This window comes from Monodelphis domestica, chromosome 4 (genome assembly GCF_027887165.1).
Source record: "Monodelphis domestica isolate mMonDom1 chromosome 4, mMonDom1.pri, whole genome shotgun sequence".
Classification (NCBI taxonomy): Eukaryota; Metazoa; Chordata; class Mammalia; order Didelphimorphia; family Didelphidae; genus Monodelphis; species Monodelphis domestica.
The window spans coordinates 326,650,835-326,677,193 of record NC_077230.1 but is presented as its reverse complement, the minus strand read 5'-3'; positions in this window follow the sequence as shown (position 1 = coordinate 326,677,193).

Genomic DNA, 26,359 nt, shown 5'->3' with positions numbered 1-26,359 from the left:
AGGAGAGATCTAAGTTTCAGTAAGAGCCAAAAAATGGAAGGAGAGGGAAAGGGGAAATTTACAATGAAAGGAAATCCATTACCTATGTAACCTGCATTCCAGAGGACACAAAGGAAATGGAGGATAATGTTTGGTTGGAACTTTGGGGTAGGATTGAGGGGGCTATGAATAAGGATTTGGATGGTAGAGTGTGGGGAATGGAGTTTGATTGAAAATATGCAGGAGTTCAGAATAATAGAGATGCGTATTAAATGACCAATTCTAAAAATGTTTATCACTGAGTGAAAGGTGCCATTTCTCTGCCCAAAGACTATTAGAAATTGGTCTGGAGACAAGTTCATCAGGAAGATCAAAGGACAGACAGTCAAGTGTTCAAATAGAAGATCTCATTTCATTTTTCCTTTTTCTTCTAAAGGTTGGATTTTAGGTAGGAGAAAAGGAAAGTTAAAGAAAATGAAAGTTAAACTTGCTCAACAAAAGGAAGTCTCACTCCCCACCAACTTTCCTCTTCCTCTTGCCTCACGGGATAAGTGCAGAAGGAGATGGAAGGCCTTAGGTTTAAAGGAACTTTGCTTCTTTTTATGTGGTAGGCTTTCCATATGTGGAAATTACTTATGCTGGTATAGATGGAAATCAGACCAGTCTGGTCCCCTGCTACCTTCCCTCAGGAGACATGCTAATCAGGAGATGGGAGGCACTTTCAAGGAATGATCTGAATCTTCTTCTTCTTGAACCACCATTCAGCCTCCTGCTACTCTTTGATTCTTCTCTCTAACTATCCTTTATATCTAATTAGTTCCTGTTTTTTCCCCCTCAATTCAATCTGTCTCTTCTTTCTCACTTCCATCTTCTAGGGTTTCTATAAAAATTATGTTAATATATGTTAACTCTTCTTCTAATGCTTCGTCAAGGCACAAGTGTGGCTTTGGTTTCTCAAAGACTATATCATAAAAATATAGTCTATGACAAATCCATCTAGAAAGGAAAGTCTGAGGATTTTGCCACTGACAGTATTAAGAAACAGTCTACGAAAAATTCTTTCATTCATATTTACTAATTTATTAAAGAAACAGTTCTTTGCTGGGGCAGGGATCCACTGTTCACACACACACACACACACACACACACACACACACACACACACACACACACACAAACTGCAGAGGGTATTTGTTCTGCTGTTCTCCCAAAGCCATTATTTCATGTGAGCCAGGAAGATTGGATGAACAGTCTGTCAGTTAATGGAACAAGGCCAAAGAAATAATCAAAGAGACACAGTGGTACCATGTATGAGGGACATAACTAGACAGGTATATACAGAGCCTCCTGCTACTGAACACCCTTCAATTTCTGGGAGGGCTGCCCAGTAAAACCTAACACTGGCAATATCATAGAGTAACAGGATTATACAAAACAATAACAACAACAACACCTGCTTGGTGATAAATTTTGAGCCAAGTCAATTCTCAAAGCCATCTACTAGAGGTTCTGATATGTGTTAGAAGGCAGGGACAGAACAAGGGAAAAAGCACTTGGTCAGTAAGAGAATCTTAGTTCAAACCCTACCTCTGAAAGTTAATTATCTGTATGACTCTGGACAAGTCAATCAACTTCCTTTGCACCTCTTCAACTGTAAAATGGGGAGTTTGGACTAGATGGCCTGTGAGGTCCCTTCTATGTCTAGATCTATCTTCTGGGATCAGTACAGAGAATATCAGCATTGACTGATGAAATCATGAATCCCTTCCCTGATCTAATCTATCCTTCACACTGTTATTCAGGTGATTTTCCAAATGCTTTACTCTGATCACATTATAACCAAGCTCCAAATGTTTCCCTGGCTCCCCATTGCCCAGTGAATTATGTACTGACTCTTTAGCTGCATCCAAAGGGTATGTGTAGTCCTTCATACCGTTTTCATATTTATCTTCCTCATGAACATTTCTGATCATGACAACACTGATCAAAATTCTTGCATAGCTACCCCTTAATTTAGAATACAGAATTCTTTATCTGGCTTCATACCAGTTTTTTCTCAGTTTATGCCACACTAATTCCCACCATTCTTTCACATGATTTGACTACTTGTCATTTCCCATGTCATTCCCTAAGCTTGCAATATCTTCCCACCCACTTCCATTTAAATTTATCACTTCAAGACAATTCAAATGATTTCCCCTCTATGAAACCTTTCTTGATCATCCTCCTATAGTTCGAAAGAGGCTTTTCATCCTTACTTAGCATTTGTTTGTTTCTTATGGATACAAAATTACGATCATATACAAATGTTTTGCTTGATAATCTAGATATTCAAAGTAGCATGTGGCATTTAGATAGGGAAAGTATCTCATTCATCCCTGTGACCCTTGAATAGGAACTAGCACATTTTTATATACATGATAGATACTTAATAAATAAATGTTAATTGATAATATTGCTCAGAAGACATGATTGAATTTTGTGAAGTCATAGAATAAAATAGTATCTGCTAAGTTCATGTGGCGGGTCCTCCAAAAAACAATAGAGAATTACATGAGGGATGTGAGTAGACAGAAATATGGTACCAATAAATTATTAGCCTGTTCGGCAACTAGCTTGTACAGTGTTTAGAACAATGGACTTGGAGTTAGGAACACAAGTTCAAATATTGTCACAATATTTACTAACTCTGGGGATGAGATGACACATATAAAGTGATTTGTAAACATTAAAACACTATATAAATGCTAGTCATTATTATTTTCACTAAGAAATAATTGCCAGAAACCACATGAAGTATCTCATTACAAAAAAATGTACAACTGGAAGATGAGATGAGACATTCATTTTTCTAGAGTGAGGCATAAATGATGAGTGGCCCTTGTGTTTTACTGATATTCCTAACAAGTCAATAGATCAATAGGAAGAATTCTATTAAGTTGGTTCCCCTACTTACCTGGAGAATGTGGGAGATGGCATGGGCAAGAGTTTCAGAGAAAGAACAGCTATAAATTGCCTATGAGCCAATCTTTCAGGGCCATTAACTCATACATGAAATCACAGAACCATTAAAGTAGTTAAATGAGTTTTGTGATTTGCATTTCATCCTGCCCTGATGCAAAGTAAATTTTATCATGAAATATTACTGTCCATAGTATTATTTGTCATGCCAAATTTGATGAAGACTCTGAAGACTGGATATTTCGATAGTTGTTATTGTTCAGTTGTTTCAATCATGTCTGAGGCCTCATGACTTCATTAGGGATTTTTTTTTGGCAAAGATACTGGAGTAGTTTGGCATTTCCTTTTCCAGCTCATTTTATAGATAAGGAAATTAGGATGAACAGGGTTAATTAAGTTACTTGCTCAGGATTACACAGCCAGTAAATGTCTGAGGCCAGATTTGAACCTGGGAAAATGAGTCTTCCTGACTCCAGTCCTGGCACTTTATCCTCTGTGTCACCTAGCTGCTTATTTCAATGGTCTACTGAATTTTAATAATTCAAGAAATACATTTCCTGATTATTCAAAATGATCAAATTCAATGTGGTCTCTCTGGAGTCAGAAATAAATTATTTGGAAAGGCAACCCTTGAAAATTAAATAATTTTGTTTTATTAAGTATTAGACATACCATTGCTTCTAGATCAAATAATACTAATTCTATGGAAAGGAGCATTCTATTCATATTCTACACAGATTGCTTAAAATTTCCAACATCAAAAATAAATGGTGCTTAAGAGGAATATTGGAACCATTCAGCCAACTGGAAGCCTCCCAAGCACTATGTTTGGTAATTATTGTAAATAGAGGTAAAATAAAATAGGTTTTGAATTCATGTCACATCTAATAATGATCAGGGCTTTTCTAAAGGAGAGAATTGATCAACAACAGCATCTTCCTGAAAGTGTCGACACTTTAATTTCCTTTTGCAAAAGACTACTCCTTAAAGTTTAAACCTTTCTGGGGAGGTTATGACTAATTTCTCTCCACTAGTTTTTACTTTCTTCTTCATTCTTTAAATTTACTTTTGCAAGTCCTTTCAAAGAAAGCAGATTAAAATAATAGAATTATGGAATTATGGAATAGTTTAACTAAAAAAAGGTTTTTAGAAGTTATTTCTTCCTAGGACATCCTATACAAGTTTCAAGGTCTTTGTACATCCCAAAATACAGTGTATTTGAGGAAAACAATCTATCAATTTCCCCAAGAACACCTACTATAATGTCAAATATTTCATTTTTTTCTGGAATTGGAACTTTTATAGCATAGGGAACTCTCCACTAATTCAGATCAGAAATTTCTCTGCCCCATGAAGTCTTAGGAGGCATTAAGAGGCTAAGTGACTTCCCATGGTCAGTTAGCTGGTTTGCATGAGAAACAAACCATGCGCCAGGCTCATCTAAACTCCAGAATTAGCCCCATATATATTATGAGACTGACTCTCAATCATGAAATGAGCAAAATAAAAAGAACTGGAAATCATATAAATCATATGTGATTTTCAAATCTTATAAACCACAGGACTCTACAAAATTCCCCAAAAGTTCATTGCCTAAAGCATTTCACCATATACCCTTTGCTTCTATCAAAATGGACTATGGCTTATTCCTTATATGTATACATACAACCATGAACTTAGAAAATATGCTTGCAAAGAATTGCAACTGTACCACTATTCTGATCTTTCTGATGGAAAAAAGAAAGTGATTAGGATAGCGAGGTAGCACAATGGATTCAGCACAAGGGCTGGAGTTGAGAGGGCTTGGTTTCAAATCTGGTCTCAGCCATTCTGTAGCTATAAGACCAAAGGCAAGTCACAACTCTAATTGCCTAACCCTTACAGCTCTTCTGTCTTAGAATTGATACTGAGACTGAAGGTAAGGTCAAAAGGGAAAAAAGAAAAACAAAAATTCATCATGTATGTTAACTCTAACAATTTACCACAGTCGCTCCCTGCATTTGCCATGTTTTACTGCTGTTTGAGTTTTTCGTTTTTTATGAGGTTGAAGTCAGTGTGTATTTGTAGTTCTGCTTTTTTCCATTTTTCGTTGTTTTATGCCTCTTCCCATATTTTTGTCTCACTCATGTGCAGTACTCATTACATCATAATATTTCATTACACTTACATGCTGCAATTTATTTAGCCATTCCCCCATTTGGGGGCACATATTTTGTTTCTATTTTTTTTACTATTAAGGATAGTGCCATTCTGAATATTTCTGTGCAAGTGGATGCTTTCCCCCCTTATCATGGACCTCCTTTAGATATAAATTTAATTCTGAGATTGCTGGGTCAGAGGGTATGACCATCATTGCAATTTTAACTTTATAATCCTATAATACTTTTAAAGATAATCAGAGAGATTATAGTTCCCAAGACAGTGTACAGCACTCCTGTTTTCCCACATATCTATCAGTGTTGAATTTTTAAACTACTTTTCCCTTTTGTCACTTTGAAGGATATAAAATGGGAATACAGAGCTGTTTTGATTCAAATTTGTCTGTTTTTTTTTTAAATCCTTACCTTCCTTCTTGGAATTAATACTGTGTATTGGTTCCAAGGCAGAAGAGTGGTAAGGGCTAGGCAATGGGCATTAAGTGACTTGCCCAGGGTCACACAGCTAGGAAGTCTGAGTTCAGATTTGAACCTAGGACCTCCTGTCTCTAGGCCTGGTTCTCAATCCACTGAGCCACCCAGCTGCCCCCTCAAATTTGTCTGTTTAATGATTTTTGAATACTTGTTCTATTGATAGTTGATAAATGGCATTTCTTTAGAAAATTCTTTATTTTGTTATTTTTTATCTATTGGATTATGACTTTCATTTTTATAAATTTATGTTAATTTATTGTGGTTAGCATATCAGATATTTAACAGAAAATTTCCCAGGTCTTTTCTTATTATTTTAAATCCATTGCTTCAATGTTTATAATCCTTTAAAATTTTTAACATAATTGAAATTATTTCTTTTTTCCACATCTTTATTATTTCCATTTTTGTGACTGGTTAGGAACCTTTCCCTTGTATATATTTGTGAAGCATACAGGATTTTATGCTTTATTTTATTCCTGGAAATGACATTCAATATTCTGACTACTGATCCACTTTGTATTTATTATAACATGCTTGTCTAGTAAGTAGGACAGACAGTACATATGGATAGCAAGGTGACTACAAAGTTAAAAGGGAGTAAAATATCACAGTTGATTCCCTTTGGGAACTTTCAAAGCTTTTACTGAGCCCAAACTTCTCATAAAAAGAAGTCACATATATTCAGCTTTAACAATTTACCAATTTCACCATAGAACAATAAGACAAGAGATATCACTATCTCTGAATAACTAATATACATAAGGCAAAGGAAGGGTGTTTGATGGCAACCTATGGCCACGAAAGAAGTCTCATGGTAATACAATAGTATGACAGGTTACTAACTAGAGTACTGTTTTGATGATGAAAGTGAGAAAGACTTTCAGCATGTTGAGTGGAACCCTCGTGGCAAATTTTGGAGAGGATTAGACAAGAGTACCTACCAGAGGATGGATAGATCTGGATTAGTTATGGTTAGTATCATGTAAGGGAAAGTGTTCCCTGTCTCCAATCAATAAGATTATAGATCTCCTAGAGCATTTGACTGTGCTGTTAGATGCTGATTTGTTCCTAAACTAAAATTAGTTCTTCATTTGTGTGGCTTTTTAAGCTCTTCACAAACTGACTTCTCTCAAGTCTTTTGGTCTTTACTCCTCTCCATGATCTAACAAAACTAGTCATCTTTTTATTCCTCAAACACAATACGTTTATTTCTGCATTCTGTGCCTTTCACTGTCTGTTCCATATTCCTGGAATACTATTCTCCAAATTTCTTTTGTATACACATACTTATTCACATGTGGTCTCCATCATTAGACCATGAGTTTCTTGAGGATAGGTATTGCATTGCTCTTTCTACTTGTATTACCAATGGTTAGCATATAATTGGTACTTAATAAATGCTTGTTGGCTGGCTGACCTTCCAAGTCCTTGGTTTGTTGTTTTATTGATTGATTAATTGACTTATCAGTTCAGGGCCTGAGAGAAGGGACAAAAGGCAGGTAAGTTTTCTAGGTTAAGGAGGAAAACATATGTTGGTAGAATTCAGTTTGAGTCAACATGCATTTATTAAGTATCAATTACGTGTTGCAGGTAACAAAGGCAAAAATTAAAATAACCAATGACTAGGGAAATTATATTCTACTGGGGACTGGTGAGGCAGATTCGTAAATACAAATTAATTCTAACAATAAAAGGTGTTGGAAACAAGTTGATGGGGGAGAGGGAAAAGATCAGGAAAGGCTTATCTTTGAAGGTGGTCATATTTATATATATAGAATATTGATTAGAAATATGGATTCCGGGAGGCAGAAGCAAAGGAGAGAGGGAATTCTAGGTATGGGGAACAGACTGTGTAAAAGACAGAGGCCAAAAGATGAATGTTGTGTGCAAAAAAAAAAAACACCCAGGAAATCAGTGTGACTATAAAATAGAGTACTAAGAGGGCAGAGAATGGAATACTGCTTTACTTAGCCCGTTCCCTTAACAGTGTATAGATCTGGACAGCTTGAAGGTGGTAGGTGTCTGGAAAGGGAGTTTCCTCTGTGAAAGACTTAGATATTTTTGGCAATACAATGATCCAGGACAATTCTGATGGGCTTATGACAAAGAATGCTATCCACTTTCAGAGAAAGAACTGTGGGAGTGAGAATGCAGATGAAAGCATAGGATTTTTCACTGTAGTTTTTAGATTTTTAATTTGGGGAGTTTGATTTTATATGATTATTCTCTTATAAAAAGGAACAAAATGGAAATATGCTTTGTGTGATAATACATATACAATCCAGATCAAATTGCTTGCCAGTCTGGGGAGGGGAGAGAGATGTAAGGGAGGGAGACAGTTTGGATCATTTAACTTTGGAAAACTTATGTCAAAATTTGTTATAATCCATAAATAAGAAAATATCTTTACAATTAAAGCACAAAAAAGAAAGGGGGTTGTTAAAAGGAAGACAAAGGACTGAAACTAGCTAGAACAGTGAAGGGTCAAGCTTTTCCCACTTCATAGTTATGGCTAAAGGACACTTTGAACCTGGCTTTCTTAATCATGTATTCTATTCCATTCCTAAATTAATTATTGTCTCAAATTTGTTTCTGATTTGTCTCAACATTTTTCAATTTATGTTTACATAAGCCATATTACATTCTTTTATGTATATTAAGAAGTCCCTTTAAGAAGTGGTCAATTAATCTTCTCAGGAAAGAAAAATTGCACTTGTCATACTTATAGGAAATAATTTTCAACCTTTGTCTTTAGGTCTGTGAGATAAAGCACTAAACTTATACGGTTCTCTAAAGAAATCTTATTATTTTTACATTATTCCATGCTGTTTATCCTGCAGGGCTTGTTTTCATAGTCCAGGAAGAGTTGAATTTATTTCATCAAAATTCTCATTCTACAAAATGTAGGAAATTTTATATCTGGGAAATTACCTGGGAGGCGAATGAAATACCAGACTATCAAAAAGACCAAGGCACTTTAAAAAATAGATGTGGAAAAATGGAAAAAATACTAGTTTGAGTAAGCCTAAGAAACACACTCTATTTTTAAGATGACATATATAACATAAATCTGGAATGTCTTTTAGACCCACTCTCCTTGTTCAATAATGGTAATAATGCTAATAATAAAACTGACACTTACATGGCACTTTAAGGTTTGCAAAGCACTTTACATATGTTAACTTGGTTGAACCTCAGAATAATATTGTGAGTCCAACAGGAGGTATCACACTTTAAAGAGAACTCAGAGACTCAGTTTCCTCAAGTGACTTACCTTTAATTTTCTCCTTTTTTGAATCTACTCTTTATACATGCTGCCAAAGCAATTTTCCTAAAGTGCAGTTCATGTGATACTCTTTCCACTCAGTATATATTCCATTGATTCTCTTTTACTTAATGGGATAAAATATACCCATTGCTGGAGGGGTTTCCCTCTTCACTTCCACTTCTTATCTTCCCTGGTTTCCTTAGAGATTCAGTTTAAATCCCACTTTCTGAAAGATGACTTTTCTGATCACTATCATTCTACTCCCCCCTCCAAGTGCTTTCTCTCTGAAATTGCCCCCAATGTATACAATATATATCATGTATGTACATTTTTAGGGCAGCTAGGTGGATTGGATGCTCGACTTGAAGTCAGGAAGATCTGATTTCAAATCTAGCCTCAGAAACTTACTGTGTGAACCTCAGCAAGTTGCTTAACCTTTTTTACCTCAGTTTCCTCATCTGTAAAGTGAACTGGAAAAGGAAATGACAATCTATTCTAGTATCTTTGTCAAGAAAATCCCAGCTGGGGTCATGAAGAGTCAGACATTCTAGAAAATTACTGAATAATAAGAAGACTTTCTCATCATGTGAGACAAGGGATAAAGGAGCAAATAGCAGCAAAAGATATAAAAGTGATAAAAAATGAGGAAGAGGAGATAGAGTTGAGAGAATAGGAAATGAGCATGATTCTCAGCTAAAAGGGTAGGGGGAAGAAGAGTAATGTGAGGTTTGAGGTGGGTTGAAAAGTTTTGGAACAGCTATTGGAGAGTGGCAGAGTGAATTGTTAAGGAAATTATTTAGAAGGGTTGCCTAGATACTTCTAGGGGTCCATTTGAAGTTGTTCACATAAATTTGTAGTGGCTATAATCAGAACAGTAGCATGAATTTCTCTACTTTCATTCAGTAGCATGTGTGTAGGAGCACATGCAATGGATGGTGGGAGTGATCAGAAATGGAGGCTTGGCAGGGTTCAATCAGTGATATAATAAGGGAGCTAGGGACTCAAGAGAAGACACTATGGATTTGAATTTGTTCACCAATAGGTCAAATTGAGGAAGATAGGAGGGAGTAGTTGTGCAAAGGATGTAGATTGGGCAGGAATTGAGAATTCAGGGGATTGGAGGTCATGATGTGAAAGAGTAGGGTTTGGTAATGGATGTCCCCGAGAGAGAAGAAAACCAACAGATTATGGTCAGGTAAAGGAATTTCAGAATTCTAAACCATGGAAGTGGTGTATTTGTATGTGATGGCAAAGGTCAAAGACATGACCATCTTTGTGTAGGACTAAGATAACTGTTGGTCTGTAGACAACAGCTACCAGGAATTTGATTAAGTGGTGGTGGTGGTGAATTGCATGATCCTCAAAGAAGTTACTGAGTTTTGGTGGTAGGGAGAGAATCTGGACATAGCAATGGTGAACAAGGTTTATTCTAATTGTACTACCTCAGTCAGTGAGTTGAGAGGAATAATTGAAGATGCAGTCAATAGAAGAAGGAGTACTCAGGGAGACTGTATCAGAAGATGAATGTAAATGATAACTAGAAAAATGGAAGGAGTGGGATAGGGAAAGATTTATAATGAAAGGAAGTTTGTTGCCTATGTAACAGGAATTCCAGAGCACATAATATAAAAGATTGATAGAGATTGGTTGGAAATTTGGAATTAGATGATTATGGGCAATGGAAATAAGGAATCAGATGCTGTAGGATTTGATGACCATCAGTAAATCAGAATCCCTTGAACATATACAGTATGACCACTTGTGAGAACATTAATCATTGCATGGAAGACTCCATTTGGAGTTTTAGACAGGAGACAAGACAGCAGGAGATGGAAGCTGAACCTATACAGCAGGAGAAATGTCTTGTTCTCTATCAACTTTTTCTCTTCCTCTTCCTCTTCCTCTTCCTCTTCCTCTTCCCTTAAAGAACAGTTTCAGAAGAAAATGGACAGCTTGAGATTGAAGGGAAGATTGTTCTTTGTATGGGAGATTGTCCACAAATCCGATGAGAGAACAGGTTGGATACAGATGTTAGAAGTTGCCTTGTGATAGAACAAATGGAAGTTGCTCTGATAGCCTTTAGCAGCCTTTCCTTAGATGAGAAGTTCAGCAGGAGAGATGTTTTTCAGATGTTGCTCCTCTTTTCTCCTGAGGCTGAAGAGCTAGAAGTATAGGCTTCAAGAAACCATTGTCACCTTAATTCACAAAGAATTCTTTATTATAGTTCTTAACCCTTTTTGTTTCATAGATTCCTTTTGTGAAATCTTTTAACCTCCTTTTACAATAATGTTTGTTGCCTACAGTCATAATGGAAGGAAATACTAATATTCAGTTAATTATAATGAAGATGCATTTTTCCCATCCAAGTTCATGGACCTCCTAAATCAATGGGTGCTAATGGCATCTCATTTGTTTTAATTCTAGTGCCTTTCCTCTGTTTAATCATCTACTATCTATCCTATATATAGTTTGCTTTGTATGTTTGCATGTTGTTGCCCTTATTAGATTGTGAGCTCCTTGAGGACAGGGATTGTCTTTTTGTATCCTCAGCACTTATTGCACTGCCTAGTACCTAGTAGGTGCTTATGAAATATTGATTAGTTAGCTGAAATATCTATTATCATACCACTATTAGCTTTCTTATGGGGATATTATGATTTTTCAAGTTATATAATAATAATGGAGTACATTTAACTGGTGCTTTACAATTTACAAAGCATTTAATTCACCCTAGCCTGTTTAGGTTGGTAGTACAAGTGTTAATATTTTCATTTTAACAATGGGAAAACTGAGGCATACAGACATTGTGTCTTACTCAAGATCAAACATCTAGGAAGTAACAATGTTAATGTCTTGAACTCAGAAAACTGAAGTAGAGAGGTAAAGTGACTTTTCTGTGATCTCCCCACTAGTAAGTGTATTGGTAGGATTGAACTCACTTTTTCTATCCTACAACTCCAGTATTTTACCCACTGTACCTCTTATTCCTGGGACTTTTCCCCAATTAGTGCTCAATGCAACATAACTATTTCCTTCCTTATATCTTAGACAGAATATTTAAGACTATTTTAATGTAAAAAGAAAAAAAATGTCCTTTCAAATTTTCACCTGTAGTCTTTTTTCTCTGTCCTTTTAGTTATTCTCTCTCCATCCTCCTTCTTGTAACAATATCAATGTAAGGCAGTGAGGTATAGGGAAAGCTACATTTAAATCTTCCCATTCAACCTTTACTATATGGTCATGAGCAAGGCCTTTCTTTGAGCCTCAGTTTCCCCCTCTGAATCAGAATATGATACCTGTAGCATCTTTTTAGTAAGCTGTTGGGATGCTTAAATGAGAATGTATGTTAAGTGATTTGAAAATATCAAATCACTGTATAAATGGCATTTCTTTTTAATTAATCAATTATTAATCACCTATTAGGCATAATGTACCACCCGATGTTTATTTTAGTAGTGTGTGGTACAATATACCTAATGGATGCTCAATTAATTAGCAAATGACTTAAAGATTTAATAAGTTAACAATTTAGGCCACTTTGTAGACCCTAAAGTACTAAATAATTGTCAGCTATGAAAGCATTGTGCATAGTTACTGGGCATATTACATTTTTTTAATAAAACTAACATTCTACTGAATATTGGTTGAAGATCTCTTGGGACCCAAGTTTATTCCTTTGTAAAATGGGGACCCTAAAGTCCTTTCCACCTCTAAGTCTATAATCACATATACTAAGATGATGATGATGGTTTTACTGAAGGGTGTGCAAAAGCAGAAAGACACATTATAATACAAAGTAGGATGCATTATGGGCAACGGAGAAAAAGAGACAAAATACTTAAGGAAAATTGGGAGGGAAGCAATTCTTTCATTTGGCAGCATCAGAGAAGGCCTGATACACAAAGTAACATTTGAGCTCAGCTTTTACATGGATGATTTCCCCATATGGATTCCATCCTTTTCTTCTTCTAACCATTGAATGGAGTTGAGAGAAAACAAGAGAAAACCTGAAGATCCTATCTGTCAGAAGTCACCTACAAATTTCCTATTAAAAAACAAGTTTTATAAATTTCAGGCAAAATTCATTAAATTATTTTGAGCCTAGTATTGTATGCATTTTTAAGTTCATAGTCATTTCTTGCATCTAAGCATAGAGACTAGTTTTCATAGTTCATTTAAATGACATTTCAAAAAGAATATTCGGTTGTCTAAAAGCCCTAGCCTCCCAGAACATTTTGTTCTAACTTTAAGAGCTGGGAAGGGAGGTTATTCTAGTGGAAAGAAGTCTGAATTCAGGAGTTCAGGAAAAATTGAGTTCAAATTCCTCCTGTGACACTTTTCAGCTCTGTGACTACAGGTAAATTCACCCAATTTCTCTTAAGAATGAGTGTTGTCATCTATAAATTGAAAAAGCTAGGTGGTACAATGAATAGATCTGGATTTAAGAAGAGTTCAAATCTAACCTCAGAGACTTACTCCCTATGTGACTCTAGAGAAGTCACAGCCCCATTTGCCTCATTTCCCTCCTCTGTAAAATGAGCTGGAAAAGGAAATGGAAAACTAATATATTTGCCAAGAAAACCCCAAATGGAGTCATGAAGAGTTGGATGTGATTGTAAAGACTCAACAGTAGAACACAATTAGAGATAATAAATACTTAATAAGTGGTTTGAGCTTTGGGACTAGGGTAAAAGCTTCCAGGGAAGATGAGTTGGATTGTACTTCTATATACTCTTTTGGTTTATGTGAATAGCCATTTTGTGGATCTTAGTAGATTGCTAAAATTAATTCTGACCCTTCTAACTACCTTCTGAAAGAGTTGTTTTTTGGAGAGTTTCCCTGCTCAGTTAACAACAGCAGAGAGTGGCTATGGCATATGACATTTTTGCCTCTGATTATTGAGCCAAAAGATAGAGTAATCTGGGTAAATAGAGAATTAGCTCCAGAACTAGAGGACCTGAATTCAAATCTTACCTTTGATAAGCATCAAATTGGGCAAGTCATGTAAATTCCCTGGCTCCCATATTCATCATTTGTACAATAGTGGGTTGGACTTGAAAATCTCTGAGATTCTTTCCAGCCCTTGACCCATTGATCCTTCTCTACCTAAGAATCTCATGGAGTAGCATGGGGGATATTCTATTTTGGAGGGTGGTATTAGGGAAGAGATACTTCCCATATCAATACCCCTCTATTTCCAATGTGACAGTGGGAAGAACAATGAATTTGGAATTAAAATATCTATATATTTATAAATATATAAATAAATTATAAATAAAGCTAATAATAAATAAATAATATATAAATAGATTATAAATAAAAATAAAAATTGGTTTGAAACATGGTTCTGCCACTATTTGTATGATGCCTGTCTGTCCCTCTAAAAATGACAGAGATTGGAATACAGTGTCCCTAAAGTCCTTTCTATATTTAACTCTATAATCTCATTATTTGATATGACAATGATGATAATAATGTATGCTAGTAAAGTAGAAGTTATTTTAAAGATAGAATTGACAGATCCTTTCCAAAGATTGGAGGGTGGAGGTGAAGGAGGTAATCAAGTTGAAGATAAATCTGGTATTAGTATAATTGTTTCCCTAGGAAACTGACTGCCTCCTTCATAGCATAGAGATGACCTTCAGCTTCTCTGAGATTCTTCCAATGAAACAAAGAGTCTAGTATGTCCTACCAAGCTACAAAGGTTCTTTTTGAAATAATATTTTATATTATTAGAGAAATGCAAATTAAAGTAATGCTGAGGTACCATCTCACATCTATTAAATTGATTAATACGATAACAAAGGAAAATAACAAGTGTTGGAGGGGATGTGGCAAAATTGGGACATTAAGTTATTGTTGGTGGAGTCATGAACTGATCCAACCATTCTGGAAGGCAATCTTCAACTATGAGCAAAGAGCTAAAAAACTGCATAACCTTTGATTCTGTAATACCACTACTAGGTCTATATCCAAAAGAGAATTTTTTTAAATAGAAAAAGATCTACTTATACAAAAATATTTATAGCAGCTCTTTTTGTGGTGGCAAAGAATTGAAAAATAAGGAAAAGCCCATCAATTGGGATATGGCTAAACAAACTGTGGCATATGGTGGAATGCTATTGTGCTATAAGAAATGTTAAGAGAAGGATGATTTCAAAAATAGCTAGAAAGACCTATATGAACACTTTCAGAGTGAAATAAGCAGAATCAGGAGAACATTATATAAAATAACATTAATATTGTACAATGATTAATTTAGAAACTCTCAGCAATACAATGATTTTAGACAGTTCTGAAGGACTTATGACAAAGAATGCTATCCAACTCGAGAAAGAATTGTTGGAATTGGAATGCAGGTTAAAGTATACTATTTTTCATTTTAGTTTATTTGTGCTTTTATTTGGAAGTTTTGGTTTTGTATGAGTATTCTCTTACAGCAATGACTCATTTGGAAGCATGTTTTGCATGAAAATATATGTAATTCCCAGGTCCAATTGCTACCATTTCTGGGAGAGGGAAGAAATAGGATGTATGGAGACAATTGGATCTTATAATTTTGGAAAACATGTATTGAATATTGTTATTACCTGTAATTGGAAAAATAAAAATTTTAAATGATAATATTTTATATTTTCCCCAATTATATGTGAAAACAATTTTACCATTCATTTTTTCAAATTTGATTTCCAAATGTTTTAAGTTTATTAATTAATTAATTAATTAATTTTGAAGATGTTCCATGGTTACATGATTCCTATTCTTTCCCTCCTCTTTTCCCAGCACCCTCCCATAACCAACAAGCAATTCCACTGGGTTTTACATGTATCATTGTTCAAGACCTATTTCCATATTATGAATAAATTAATAAATTATCATTTAGAATCTATAACCCCAATCATATCTTCACTGAACCATGTTATCAAGCAGTTGTTTTTATTCTATGTTTCTACTCCCACAATTCTTTTTCTGAGTGTGGATAGCTTTCTTTCTCATAAGTTCCTCTGTCATTACATTGCTGCTAGTAGAGAAGTCCATTACATCCACGGTGTATCAGTTTCTGTGTACAACATTCTCCTGGTTTTGCTCCTTTCACTCTGCATCAATTGCTGAAGGTTGTTCCAGTTCACATGGAAGGATTTCCAAATTTTTTATCTCATTTTCACCCTTCCTCTCAATCTACCCCCCTCCCTAACATGATAAACAATCTGACATTCAATTGATTAAAACATTTTTACATATTAGTAATATTGTGCAATAGATATTAAATAAAAAATAGAAGTAAATAGAAAGTGAAATATAATATATTTCTTCATTCAAACTCTACAAGATCTTTCTCAAAGGGCAGATGGCATTTTTCATCCTCAGTCTCTGGGATTGTTTTGGATCATTGCATTGCTGAAAATAACTAGTTATTTCACTGTTCATCAGAAAATATTGCTGTCATCCTGTATAGTGTTCTTTTGGTTCTGCTTAGTTAACTTTGCATCAGTTCATGTAAGTCTTTCCAGATGTTTCTGAAGTCATCCTGCTTGTCATTTCTTGTAGCACAATAGTATTTCATCATAATCATATGCCACAACTTGTTTATCCATTCCCCAATTGATAGGCATCTCTTCAATATCCTTTTTTTTTCTATGACAAAGAGAGATGTAATAAATATTTTAGAACATATAGGCTCATATCCTTTTACTTTCATAATATTAAGAAATAAACTTATTTGTGACATTTCTAGATCAAGTATACACAGTTTTATAACTCTTTGAGCATAATGCCAGATTGCTTTACAACTTCATAGTTCTACTAACAGTATATTAGTTTCCCCATTTCCCCACATCTCCCCCAACATTTATCATTTTGCCTTCTATTCATTTTAGTCAATTTGACAGGTGAGAGATGATACCCCACAATTATTTTGATTTGCATTTTCTACACCATAATTATTTAGAGTATTTTTATATAGTTATATGTAGTGATTTCTTTATCCAAAAATTGTCAGTTTATATGTTCTGTTCACTTATCAATTTGGGAATGACCCATATTCCTTTAGATTTGACAAAGTTCCCTATATATTTTAGATATGAAATCTTTTTCTGAGAAATTGTCTATTTAATTTTTTCCCCAACTTACTCTTTTCCTTTTAAGCCTGGTTACATTATTTTTATTTGTTCAAAACCTTTTTAATTTCATGTTCTAGTTCTTTTTGGTTTAGGTATCAGCACTATATTAATTTCATAAAGGGATTTTGACAGAATTCTTTCTTTACTTATAATTATAAATGATTTATTTAATATTGCTGTTAGATGATCTTTAAATGTTTGCTAAAATTCACTTGTAAATCCATCTGTGCCTAATGTTTTTTTTCATAAGAAGTTAATTTATGGCCTATTTCTTTTTATAAAATAGTTTTATTTAGATATTCTATTTCATCTCTTGTTAATCTAAGCAATTTATATTTTTTAACTATTCTTCCATCTCATTTAAATTGTTAAATTTGTTGTCATATCATTGGTCAAAATAACCTCTAATGATTGTTTTGAATTCTTGTTCATTAGTCAAAAATTCTCCCTTTTTGTTTTTGTTGCTTACGATTTGGTTTGATTTTCTCTTTTTTTTAAATCAGATTAACCAATGGTTTATCTATTTTGTTGTTTTTTATAAAACCAATTGTTTATTTATCAATTCAATGCTTTTCTTACATTCAATTTTGTTTCTCTCACCCTTAATTTTTAGTATTAATAAATTGATATTTGGGGATTTTAAATTTGCTCAATTTCTAGTTTTTTAAATTGTATACTCAATTCATTGATCTGTTTTTCATTTTAATTATTTATTATTTTCATTTTAATTCATTTTAATTTAATTTTAATTTTGAAAATTTTATTCATTTTATTTAATATTTATTTTTGTTTAATAAAATAATACTTATTTTTATTTTATTTTAATGATATAAGCATTTAGAGACTTACATTTTCCCTCTAATTACTGCTTTTGCTATATTCCATTAATTTTCATGTGTCTCATTATTATAATTTTCCTTAATAAAATTATTGATTGATTCTATGGTTATTTTTTAACCTATTCATTCTTTAAGTTTAAGTTATTTAATTTAATGAATTTTCATTCTATTTCCAAGGTATCTTATTAATTATAATTTTATTGCTTTATGATGTGAAAATGATGCATTTAATATTTCTACTTTTCTGCTCTTAACTATGGTTTTTGTCTCTTAATACATGCTTGATTTTTATAAAGATATCATATGTTGCAGAGAAAAATGTACATTCCTTCCTATTTTCATAAAATTCTCTCCATGTATCTAGCATATCTAGCATATTTTAGATTTTGTTCATTTTTTTTTACTTCTCACTAATTTTTTTGGTCATACTTTTCTAGTTCTGGGAGGGGAAGATTAAAATCCCATACTATTAAAAATTTATTGCTTATTTCCACCTACAACTCCTTTATTGCCCCCTTTTACAAAGTTGAATACTATAGTATTTGGTGCATCTTTGTTTACTATTGATAATACTTCATTATCTATGGTACCTTTTAGCATAATGTAATTTCTATTATCTCTTTTAATTAAATCTATTTAATATATATTAATTAACAAATAATTAAATAAATAATATATATAAATAGTTAAATAAATAAATAATAAAATAATTAATATAATATAAATAACTTTGTAAAAGATCATTATTGCTACCCTTCGGTTTTAGTTTTGTCAGCTGAAGAATAATATATATTTACTCCATCCCTCTACTTATTCTATATATGTCTTTCACATTTAAATGTATTTCTTGTAATCAATATGTTATTCATTGGTTTTTGGATTTTGATACACTCTATTCTCCATTTCCATTTTATGGGTAAATGCAATCCATTCACATTCAAAGCTATAATTATTTGTTGTGTGTTTTCCTCCATTCTATTTTTCTCACTGTTTTCCCTTCTTTACATCTCCTTTTATCTTATTCCTCCTTAGAAATCTAATTTTCCTCTACCTACTACCTTCTCAACTCTCACCCCTTCTTCAATTCCTCCCTCATTTTCCTTCCACAGCATTCCTTTTTCCTTCTATAAACAATCTCTTATTATTTCCTCTAATAATTTCCTTTGGCCCTTTTTCTTTTCTTTTTTTTTTAATTTTAATATTATTTTATTTGGTCATTTTCATACATTATTCACTGGAAACAAAGATCGTTTTTTTTTCCTCCCCTCCCCTCCCCCCCCCCCACCTTTCCCTCTCCCATAGCCGACGCATGATTCCACTGGTTATCACATGTGTTCTTGACTGGAACCCATTTCCCTGTTGTTGGAGTTTGCATTATAGTGTTCATTTAGAGTCTCTCCTCAGTCTTATCTCCTCCAACCCTGTAGTCAAGCAGTTGCTTTTCAGCGGTGTTTTTACTCCCACAGTTTATCCTCTGCTTGTGGGTAGTATTTTTTTTTAGATCCCTGCAGATTGTTCAGGGATTGCATTGATACTAATGGAGAAGTCCATCACCTTCGATTGTACCACAATGTATCAGTCTCTGTGTACAATGTTTTCCTGGTTCTGCTCCTCTCGCTCTGCATTACTTCCTGGAGGTTGTTCCAGTCTCCATGGAACTTCTCCACTTTATTATTCCTTTTAGCACAATAGTATTCCATCACCAACATATACCACAATTTGTTCAGCCATTCCCCAATTGAGGGGCATCCCCTCATTTTCCAATTTTTGGCCACCACAAAGAGCGCAGCTATGGATATTTTTGTACAAGTCTTTTTGTCCATTATCTCTTTGGGGTACAAACCCAGCAGTGCTATGGCTGGATCAAAGGGCAAGACAGTCTTTTATCGCCCTTTGGACATAGTTCCAAATTGCCCTCCAGAATGGTTGGATCAATTCACAACTCCACCAGCAATGAATTAATGTCCCCACTTTGCCACATCCCCTCCAGCATTCATTACTTTGCATAGCTGTCATGTTAGCCAATCTGCTAGGTGTGAGATGATACCTCAGAGTTGTTTTGATTTGCATCTCTCTGATTATAAGAGATGTAGAGCACTTTTTCATGTGCTTATTAATAGTTTTGATTTCTTTGGCTGAGAATTGCCTGTTCATGTCCTTTGCCCATTTGTCAATTGGAGAATGGCTTGATTTTTTGTACAATTGATTTAGTTCTTTATAAATTTTAGTAATTAAACCCTTGTTAGAGGTTTTTATGAAGATTGTTTCCCAATTTGTTGCTACCCTTCTGATTTTGGTTACATTGGTTTTGTTTGTACAAAAACTTTTTAATTTGATGTAATCCAGATTATTTATTTTGCATTTTGTAATTCTTTCTAATTCTTGCTTGGTTTTGAAGTATTTCCCTTCCCAAAGGTCTGACATGTATACTATTCTGTGTTCACCTAATTTTCTTATAGTTTCCTTCTTTATGTTCAAGTCATTCATCCATTTTGAATTTATCTTGGTGTAGGGTGTGAGGTGTTGATCTAAGCCTAATCTTTCCCACACTGTCCTCCAATTTTCCCAACAGTTTTTATGAAATAGTGGATTTTTGTCCCAAAAGCTGGGATCTTTGGGTTTGTCATATACTGTCTTGCTGAGGTTGCTTGCCCCCAGTCTATTCCACTGATCCTCCTTTCTGTCTCTTAGCCAGTACCAAATTGTTTTGATGACCGCTGCTTTATAATATAGTCTGAGATCTGGGACTGCAAGACCCCCTTCCTTTGTATTTTTTTTCATTAATTCCCTGGATATCCTTGATCTTTTGTTCTTCCAAATGAACTTTGTTATGTTTTTTTCTAAATCAGTAAAAAAATTTTTTGGAAGTTCCATGGGTATGGCACTAAATAGATAGATGAGTTTGGGTAGGATGGTCATTTTTATTATATTGGCTCGTCCTACCCATGAGCAGTTAATGTTCTTCCAATTGTTCAAGTCTAGTTTTAGTTGTGTGGAAAGTGTTTTGTAGTTGTGTTCATATAGATCCTGTGTTTGTCTCGGGAGATAGATTCCTAAGTATTTTATTTTGTCTTGGGTAATTTTGAATGGGATTTCTCTTTCTAGTTCTTGCTGCTGAGCTGTGTTGGAATTATATAGAAATGCTGATGACTTATGTGGGTTTATTTTGTATCCTGCAACTTTGCTAAAGTTGTTGATTATTTCAATTAGCTTTTTGCTTGAGTCTCTAGGATTCTTTAAGTAGACCATCATGTCATCTGCAAAGAGTGATAATTTGGTCTCCTCCTTGCCTATTTTGATGCCTTCAGTTTCTTTTTCTTCTCTAATTGCTACTGCTAGTGTTTCTAATACAATGTCAAATAATAGAGGTGATAATGGGCATCCTTGTTTCACTCCTGATCTTAATGGGAATGGATTTAGTTTATCCCCATTGCAGATGATATTAGCTGATGGTTTTAGATATATACTGTTTATTATTTTTAGGAATGACCCTTCTATTCCTATGCTTTCTAGTGTTTTTAGTAGGAATGGGTGTTGTATTTTATCAAAGGCTTTTTCTGCATCTATTGAGATAATCATGTGATTCTTGTTGGTTTGCTTGTTGATGTGGTCAATTATGTGGATAGTTTTCCTAATGTTGAACCAGCCCTGCATCCCTGGTATGAATCCTACTTGATCATGGTGGATGACCCTTCTAATCACTTGCTGGAGTCTTTTTACTAGTATCCTATTTAAGATTTTTGCATCTATATTCATTAGGGAGATTGGCCTATAGTTTTCTTTCTCTGTTTTTGGCCTGCCTGGCTTTGGAATTAGTACCATGCTTGTGTCATAAAAGGAGTTTGGTAGGACTCCCTCTTTGCTTATTATGTCAAATAGTTTGTATAATATTGGGGTTAACTGTTCTCTGAATGTTTGATAGAATTCACTGGTGAATCCATCAGGCCCTGGGGATTTTTTCTTAGGCAGTTCTTTGATGGCTTGATGGATTTCAATTTCTGATATGGGATTATTTAAGAAAACTATTTCTTCTTCTGTTAGTCTAGGCAATTTATATTTTTGTAAATATTCATCCATATCACTTAGGTTGGTATATTTATTGCCATATAGTTGGGCAAAGTAGTTTTTAATGATTGCCTTAATTTCCTCTTCATTTGAGGTGAGATACCCCTTTTCATCCTTGATGCTATTAATTTGCCTTTCTTCTTTCCTTTTTTTAATTAAATTAACCAGTACTTTGTCTATTTTGTCTGTTTTTTCAAAGTACCAGCTTCTAGTCTTGTTTATTAGCTCAATAGTTCTGTCACTTTCTATTTTATTAATTTCTCCCTTAATTTTTAGGATCTCTAGTATGGTTTTCTTCTGGGGGTTTTTAATTTGTTCATTCTCAAGTTTTTTTATTTGCATTTCCAATTCCTTGGTCTCTGTCCTCCCTAATTTGTTAATATATGCACTCAGGGATATGAATTTTCCTCTAAGTACTGCCTTGGCTGCATCCCATAAGGTTTGAAAGGATGTTTCGCCGTTGTCATTTTCTTCAACGAAATTGTTAATTGTTTCTATGATTTCTTCTCTAACTATCCGATTTTGGAGTATCATGTTATTTAATTTCCAATTAATTTTTGATTTGGGTCTCCATGTACCCTTGCCGATCAATATTTTAATTGCCTTGTGATCTGAAAAGGCTGCAGTTAATATTTCTGCTTTTCTGCATTTAAGTGCCATGTTTCTATGACCTAGTGTATGATCTATTTTTGTGAATGTGCCATGTGGTGCTGAAAAGAAGGTGTATTCTTTTTTGTCCCTATTTATTTTTCTCCATATGTCTATTAATTCTAATTTTTCTAAGATTTCATTCACCTCTTTTACCTCTTTCTTATTTATTTTTTGATTTGATTTATCTAAATTTGATAGTGGTTGGTTCAAGTCTCCCACTAATATGGTTTTACTGTCTAATTCCTCCTTCAATTCTCCTAGTTTCTCTATTAAAAATTTGGATGCTATACCATTTGGTGCATACATGTTGATTAGTGATATTTCCTCATTGTCTATACTTCCTTTTAGCAGAATATATTTACCTTCCCTGTCCCTTTTGATCAGGTCTATTTGTACTTTGGCTTTGTCAGATATCATGATTACAACTCCTGCCTTCTTTCTATCGGTTGAGGCCCAAAAGGTCTTACTCCAACCTTTAATTCTAACCTTGTGAGTGTCAACCCATCTCATATGTGTTTCTTGAAGACAACATATGGTAGGGTTTTGGGTTCTAATCCAATCTGCTATTTGTCTGCGTTTTATGGGTGAGTTCATCCCATTCACGTTCAAAGTTATGATTGTTATTTGTGGATTCGCTGGCATTTTGATGTCTTCCCCTAGTTCTGACCTTTCTTCTTTAGCTTTCTCCTTTTGAACCAGTGATTTACTTTAGGTCAGTCCCCCTAGTCCCCTCCCTTGAAATGCTTCCCTTTCTAGCCCCTCCCTTTTTATGCTCCCTTCCCCTCCCCCCTCTCCTTCTCTCCCTTTTTGTACTCCCTCCCCCCTCCCCCTCCTTAATTTTCCTTTCTTTCTTGCCCTAATGGATAAGATAGAATTCAGGATCCCACTGGATCTAGATGTTCTTCCCTCTCAGATTTGATTTCACTGAGAGTAAGGTTTAAGTAATTCCACTTCACGCTCTCTTCCTCTCCTTCTCATATGAGAGTTCTTCCCCTCCCCTTCCCATGTGTATCTTTATATGGGAAAGTTTATTCTATTGATTCCCCCCCTATTTCTTGAAGTTAATCTTAGTATTATCACGGTTCCCCCCTCCCTTTTCCTTTTTTTGCCCCAACTTTCCCCAAATCTTCTTAATTCCCCAATCTTTCCCTATGCATGTTTCTTCTAACTACTCTTATGATGATACAATTTATGAGAGTTACACAAAACATTTTCCCCACATATTAATATATATAATTAGATGTAAATGTAGTCCTTATAGAAGAGAGTTTGACTTAAAGAGAAAGATAAGATTTATCTCCTTTTCCCTTTCTTTCATATTTACCTTTTCATGTTTCTCTTGCTTTCTGTGCTTGGATATCGAACTTTCCACATAGCTCTGGTCTTTTCTTAGCAAATGCTTGGAAATCTTCTATTTTGTTGAATGCCCATACTTTCCCCTGGAAGTATATAGTCAGTTTTGCTGGGTAGTTGATTCTTGGTTGGAGACCCAGCTCTCTTGCCTTTCTAAATATCGTGTTCCATGCTTTGCGGTCTCTTAGTGTATTAGCCGCTAAGTCGTGTGTGATCCTTATGGGAGCCCCCTTATATCTGAAGCTCTTCTTCTTGGCTTCTTGTAGGATTTTCTCCTTTACTTGGAAGCTCTTGAATTTGGCAATTACATTCCTAGGCGTTGTCTTTTGGGGATTTAGTATAGAAGGTGTTCTATGAATCCTTTCTATTTCTATTTTGCCCCCTTGCTCCAGAACGTGGGGACAATTTTCTTTTATAATCTCCTCTAGAATAATATCCAATTTGTTGTTTACCTCTGGTTTTTCTGGGAGACCGATGATACGGAGATTTTCTTGTCTTCCTCTGTTCTCCAGGTCCGTGACCTTCTCAGTGAGATATTTTATGTTTTCTTCCAATTCATTAATTATTTGGGTTTGCTTTATTGATTCTTGCTGTTTTATCATCTCACTTTCTTCGAGGTGCTTAATTCTGGTCATTAGGGACTGGATTTGCTTTTCAGCCTTGTCTGCCCTTCTATTGGATGCTTCGAGTTCTTTTTCCAATTGAGCAGTCTTATCTGTCAGACAGCTGATCTCTTTCTCCCATTTTTCTTTCCAGAAGGTTTCCATCTTTTGGATAAGTTCCAGTTTGAGATCTTCCAGAGCTTGTTGATAGTTTCCATTTTGGGAGGCGTGTTCTGAATTTTTTTGGATTTCCTCCTCATTCTCCTCTTTTCCTTGGGTACTTCCACCATAAAAGTTTTCAATAGTCACTTTTTTCCCTTTCTTCCTGGAGGCTTGATTTTGGGCCATGTGAGCCATCCCTTTGGTGGTTTTATTTCCCTTTCCTTTTTGGTCTGGGGTCTGGGTTATAAGAGCGGTTTTTCTGTGAATTTAGGTTGCTTCAGACTAGTTCTTCCCAGCCTCCGAGCCCAGGTATTCAGCTCTGCCCAGGTAATCAGCGCGTGTTGTTCAGCGCAGCCCGCCCCAAGTCCACGTCTGCTGGATTCTCCAGTGAAAGCGCCCTGAGACGTTTTTTCCTGGCAGTCCCCAGATCCCAAGGACCCTGGAGTGCCCCCCCAGACAGAGACGCTCCCCACTCACTCGCTGTCCCGGTGAGCGCTCAGGTAGCTTACTCTGGTTTAGTGGGGGAGGTGGGGTGGGGGAAGGGCGGCTCAGTTCACTTTTCTGTGCAAGCTTTTCCTTCTTATTTTAGTGTGGAAATGTTCAAGCCCCACGTACCTTTGCCTCTGTGGGGTACTGGGGAGTCCTTCTGTTCCTCCAAAGGTGATTTTATGCTCCTTTGATGTAGTCTATTTCGTTTGGTGCTGGGGAGAGGAAGCGTGCGGTGTCTAGATTGCAGCCATGATTACCCGGAAGTTTGAAATTTGATCGGCCCTTTTTCTTAACCTTCATGTCCTTCTAAAATTTCTCCAGGGAGAAGAAAATCATACTGAGAAGATACCATATAATAAGTCTTGGTCTACATGAAAGTTATGACTTAAAAAAAAGAATTAAACATTACACTTCAATAAATTATTTTTAAGAACTGGCCTGAAGTTTTGGAACTAAAAGATAAAGTAGAATTTGAAAGAATTCATCGATCACCACCTGTAAGAGATCCCAGCAGGAAAACTCAAAGGAATGGTAATACAAAGTTTTGTCACTATCAGTTTAAGGAGAATATTCTACCAAAAACCCCTAGAAACAGTGTAAATATTGTGTAACTATAATCAGTATAACACAAGATTTAGAACATTCTACATTAAAATAATGAAGAGTGTAGAATATAATATTTTAGAGAGCAAAAGTGCTGTGTCCACAACCAAGAATAACCAACCCAGAAAAGCTGAGTATCATAATAAAAGTGAAAAAATGGTCACTTCACACAATAAAAGTCTTTCAAATATTCTAGAAATTGAATTCCAGAATTGAATGGAAATCTTTATCTAGAAGAACAAGAAGAAACATAAATAGATAAATGAAAAACCAATTATGAAGGATTTAATAACGCCAAATTGTTTATTTCTCATATGGGAAAATGGTATGTTTAAGCCTCAATCAAGTTAATTTGGTGGTTTGGAGGAACATATATAGATAGAAGCTTCAAGGTCAAGTTGAATATATTGGAATTAGTCTAAAATAAAATAAAACTGAATGAGGAGAGATAAAATGGCATAATTAACTCATATAAAAGAGGCATGAATGAAAAACATGCTATAATGAAGGGAAAGAGGGATTGGAGGAATGAACTAATACCTTCTAATACCTGATTCTCATCAGATCTGAGTATAAAAGGGAATAATACATACCATAGAAGGATACATTTTTTTCTTACTTTATAAGGAAACAGAAG